A 6,000-nucleotide genomic window follows, 5' to 3' on the forward strand; every position below is an offset into this window, starting at 1 on the left:
CCGAAACAAATCGGTTTTCATGACTTCGATATTGTTTGTGCATTTTAAATTGTGTTAGCTATCTGCATGTACTACAAAATGCTACAAACCAGCATAAACGTGGCAAATTATCCAATCGCTTATACCGCATGCAACGTATTTTTTATAAAAAAAATGATGATTACTCATAAACGAAAATTTATTTTCAGTCGTGCTTGCGTAATTCTGTTGTTTGTTTTTTGCTCTATTCAGTACAATTTTTTCTTAACTTTTGAATTTGTAAAAATAACAATGTAAATTTCCCCTTTCCATAAGTCGCTTTATGCAAATAATGAAATGAGCCTCACCCAGGGAATTCCGGGTTCAATGCAATGTAACCCAGACATTGGGGATTTAACCCGAGACCGTCCGGTTCCAAATCAGACAGACACTCTACAGCTAGCGTCGCTATAAAACCAAGCGCATACAGCAAGGCCGTATAAGTTCTCTTTAAACCGAACCCTGCTGCACATGAAAGTTTAGTGTCGTTTTAGACTGGCACGTGCAGTCCGCACATGATATTCAGGGACAACACTTTCCGCCTTTATTGGATTTTCGCTTAATCGATACTTCTTTTAAATGAAACATTGCATAAATGCTAAAGGTGTCGTCTCTGATAAGCCTGTGTAGATTGCACATACTAATCTGGGACGACACTTTACGCAAAATGCCCAGTTTTACCAGAACGAGACTCAGATTACGAAATATAGTAGCAAAGACCTATAGAATGTATTCTATAGGTCTTTGATAGTAGTTATATGTCGACTGAAGCGGACGATGCATTAAAACAGCGATTGTGTTAATGTCGCGTCTGTTGATGATATTGGGTTTTAATAAGATATAATTGCAAAGAAATGATACAGGCTCATTAGGGAGGACACTTTTCGCCTAAACTGAATTTTCGCTTGGAAAAGGCTGCCTTTAAACAAAAAATACAATAAAGGCGGAAAAGCGGTTCCTGAATAGCCTTTGCGGACGGCCAAGGCTTATCTGTTATGACCCTTTACGCCCAATATTCCCAGAACACGTACGGCTGATGTGGAACTCGGATGTGTCCACAACGAAATCAGAGAGTGTATTATAAGAATATAATTATACTTATGCGCGCATTGCAAGAAAATATGTTTAAATTTAATCGGAAGAAAATTAATAATGCAAATTAATGATTTCCAATCAAAAAACATGTTTAGAAGATGTGTCTATCAGATGACAACTCTGGATGTTCAATAATTGTTCAAAGGGAGATCAATAGACGATATCAAAATCACTCATAGCAGCGGTTACTTCCCACGGATCAATGCGAGATTGTGTAAACTAATATACGCACATTTCACATTATTTATTAAAAATACTTAACACGTCTTTAATAGCATTTAATAATTTACTATATTGCATCGTCAAAACCAAACGCATTTTTAAGTTATCTCGACATTATTACTTCAAGAAGAATGTTACAAGTTCAACTGCACTAGGCTTTATCTTAATTATGGCGCGTCTTGGTAGTTTTATCAGTTTATCAAAACACTTAAATTCATTCACTCATTTAATTACACAACTAAATTCATCTTTTTATACAATATTCAACAAGTTATTTCCAAGTAGATCTACAATGTAAAATATAGTCCAAGAAACCGAAGAAAATGCAAATATAAACTCAGATAAATGACATGGAGGAACATATTACGAATGCTCGCTTCGATCAGAGTTTCCGGTTATGTGGAAAAGTTGCAAGGGCCCCCCTGACTTTATACTTTTCAAAATTTTTTCGGACCGTTTTGACTTTTACCGTTATTCCAAGGCGCGGTTAAACGACGTGATAGACCGAATATGGCGTTGCACAATTTCGGCCTTCGATAGCTAAGCTAAGTTACGATCTTTAATTTTAATCTGTTATCATCTGTAAAATTTGCATACATACATAATTACTATTAGTTGGAGATATAATTGCGAGACGTACGTTTGTGCTAAACATGCAAGAAGACCACACTGTGACTATTAAGAATCTGGATTTCGGTAAATTTTGGAACCACGTCGGCACGTGGCCTTGGACTGAAAATGATTGCGGAAAGTGACGGTTTTGAATGGCGATATTTCGTTCTTTTTGTGACGTGCTTTCAGAGCTTTGTAAGTAAGATTATTGCGTTGGGTTGCATATAGCAGTCGTACTGTCCGTCCGTCAGTCCGTCGGCATTGACGAAGTTATGAGCCCTTTTGGTAGTTCTGTAAGGGAGGATATACCGGAATCGAACGAAATCTACTGGAATCAGCCCAAATATTTCTAAAAAAAAACATAGGCGCTCGATTGCAAAAAATGTGTTTTTATTTTTTTATTTTTATTAGTGTCATGTTGTTTATTATAATGCATACACATACTAAATCAATAAAAATCTTCCGACAAAACCTCTTCTTAATAAAAAGATACTTTGACTATCATGACATGGGCGTCAGCAGGAATTTTCCTAGGGGGGGGGGGGGGGGGGGGGGATTTTCCTTCTTTGCCTTAAAACATTTTGAAAATAAGGCCAGATAATGGTGCATCATGAAGTATATCTGGTATGTTACGAGTTAGGATTTGGAATCGATAAAGTGACTGTATTGAAGGAGGTTATACCTATTTTTCTCTCCTTTGATCATAGTGACTTTCTCATATAGAATTTAAATATAATTTCTGACGCACATAGGGACTGTGAAAGCAAACAAAGTTTTTCAGACAGAGCCCTAAGAGAAGACTCCTAGTTCCGAACACACCATTGTAAAGCGGAACAAGGTGGACTGCAAAGTAAAAAAGCATGCGAATCTTTGCTAACCATTTCATCCAAATACGCCATCAGTTAAAATATATAGCGCAAAACAACAGAATAAGAAAGGACGACAGACTGCACATCAGCTATGGACGGAAAGTGGAACAGCGACATATGTGACAACGCTCCACATAATAGACAAATATTCGTCCATTTTAGAGCCCATCACGTAAGCACTTCAGGCTGTTAAATTAGACAATATCGGTGTAGAAAAACACATTGATAATCTTGCATAGATGTTCACCGATCGTTTAGAAAATGCGGATTGGATTTTCGCTGAGGATATATTCGGTCCGGCATTAAAGACAGCCGAATATATTGGCGTTACATTGATCTTGACTGCCAGATGACCCCTATTGATTTTCAGGCCACAAGGTCAAAGGTCAAGGTCACAGTGACAAAAAACGTATTCACACAATGGCTGCCACTACAACTGACAGCCCATATGGGGGCATGCATGTTTTACAAACAGCCCTTGTTATGTTTGTCACGCTATACAGTTTACTGAAATAGCATTGAACTGAGGATGTCAAGTGCAAGATATTGAAAGGTAAACAAATGAAATATATTATTTTAACTCCATTTAATACATTATTAACAAAGCAAGAACACTAAAGCGTATTTGTTAATGTTTTCACCATATGATATTTAATTTAAAAAAATGCTGAATTAAATTAATACTCTTAAAGAGGTTGTGATTAAATGGTGTATTTAAGAATCTATAGATTATTGCAAGTTTAATATGCATGTTGAAGGATATTATTTTAACGTTGTCTTCATTGTTAGTAGACATTAAAGTCGCACTTTAGAATATAAAAATGCTGGCAAACATGCACTTCTTTAAACAATTTTAATTCTGTTGTTATAACCATATATATTATGCATAATGTTTCCCAATTTCATGGTTTATCACGCTTGATATTTTTCCCAATTTCATGGTTTATCGCTCTAATTGTCTCAATCCAAATGGCACAGGCTGTAACCAAAAAAAAAAATCACTGCAACCACAATCAACGCCGTATATCGAGCTTTTGTGACCAGTCTTTGTCCGTCAGTCCGTCATCTGTCTGTTAACATTTGTTGGTAAACACTCTAGAGGGCACATTTCTTTTCCGATCTTCATGAAACTTGGTCAGAAGCTTCGTCCCAATGATATCTCGGTCGAGTTCGAAACTGGGTCATGCCGGGTCAAAAACTAGGTCACTTGGTCAAAGGAAAGAAGAAAAACCTTGTCAACACTGTAGAAGTCACATTTCATGCCCAATCTTCATGAAACTTTGTCAAAATGTTTGTCTCAATGATATGTTGGTTGAGTTTAAAAGTGGTTCCGGTCCGTTGAAAAACATGGCCGCCAGTGGGTGGGGCAGTTTTCCTTATTTGGCTATAGACAAACCTTGTAAACACTCTAGAAGTCACAATTTTTACCCAATCATCATGTTAGTTAATCAAAACATTGGTTTTATTGATATCTCGGACGAGTTCGAAAATGGTCCAGATTGGTGAATAAACATGGCCGCCAGTGGGCGGGGCATTTTTCTCTATATGTATATTGTGGAAACATGTCAACACTCTAGAAGTCACATATTTGGCCCAATGTTTATGAAATTTTGTCAGAACTTTTGTTTCCCAGATACGTGAGTTAAGTTTTAAAATGGTTCCGGACCGTTGAAAAACATGGTTGCCAGGGGGAGGTGGCAGTTTTCCTTATATTTATATAGTAAAAAGGCTTGTAAACTATCATGAATTAAAGTCATATAACATGCGAGACAACTCTTCTAAATATTGCATTTAAGTTTACAGTAATTACTCCCCTTTGATTATTAATGCTTTCATAATAATACAGTGTAGTTGTGTCATTTATGTGTTAGTTGTTATTAGAGGTTGGATGTTTTTATGCCCCCTTTGAAGAAAAGCGAGCAAATAGTGATCGGACTGTCCGTCTGTCTGTCCGTCTGTCCGTCTTTCCGTCACACTTTGCGTTAAGGTTTCTAAAAATGCTCATAACTTCTATGTCCCTTGAGATATAACCTTCATATCTGGTATGCATGTGTATATGGACAAGGCCTTTCCATACGCACACATTTTTTTTACCCTTGTGACCTTGACCTTGAACTTAGGGTCCGCGTTAAGGTTTCAAATCTGCGTTTAGGTTTCGAAAAATGCTCATAACTTCTATGTCCCTTGAGATATAACCTTCATATTTGGTATGCATGTGTATATGGACTAGGCCTTTCCATACGCACAAAATTATTTACCCCTGTGACCTTGACCTTGAACTTGGGGTCAACGTTTAGGTTTCGAAATCTGGGTTTAGGTTTCGAAAAATGCTATAACTTCTATCAAAGCGTTTATAGGGGGCATATGTCATCCTATGGTGACAGCTCTTGTTTTTAGCTCACCTGTTTGCTCAGTTGAGCTTTTGTGACCGGTCTTTGTCCGTCGTCCGTCCGTCCACATTGTTCGTAAACACTCTAGAGGCCACATTTATTGTCCGATCTTCATGAAACTTGGTCAAAAGATATGTGCCAATGATATCTCGATCGAGTTCGAAACTGGGTCATGCTGGGTCAAAAACTAGGTCACTAGGTAAAAAAAAAGAAAAAGCTTGTAAACACTGTAGAAGTCACATTTAATGCCCAATCTTCATGTAACTTTGTCTAAATGTCTGTCTTTATGATATGTTGATTGAGTTCAAAAGTGGTTCGGGTCCGTTGAAAAATATTGCCGCCAGTGGGCGGGGCAGTTTTCCTTAAATGGCTAAAGAGAAACCTTGTAAACACTCTAGGAGTCACAATTTTGGCCCAATCATCATGAAAGTTAATAAAAACATTGGTTTTATTGATATGTCAGACGAGTTCGAAAATGGTCCAGATCGGTGAAAAAACATGGCCGCCAGTGGGCAGGAATTTTCTCTATTTGTATATAGTGAAAACATGTGAACACTCTTGAAGTCACATTTTTACCCAATTTTCATGAAATTTGTTCAGAACATTTGTTTTCTTGATACGAGAGTTGAGTTGGAAAATGGTTCCGGTCAGTTGAATAACATGGCTGGGGGGAGGGGGGGGGGGGGGGCCGTTTTCTTATATTAATATAGTAAAAAAAACTTGTGAACACTCTAGAAGTCACATTTTTTGTCCAATCATCATGAAACTTGGTGAAAAGATTGGTTTTATATATA

The sequence above is a fragment of the Dreissena polymorpha genome, chromosome 14, assembly GCF_020536995.1.
Source record: "Dreissena polymorpha isolate Duluth1 chromosome 14, UMN_Dpol_1.0, whole genome shotgun sequence".
Lineage (NCBI taxonomy): Eukaryota > Metazoa > Mollusca > Bivalvia > Myida > Dreissenidae > Dreissena > Dreissena polymorpha.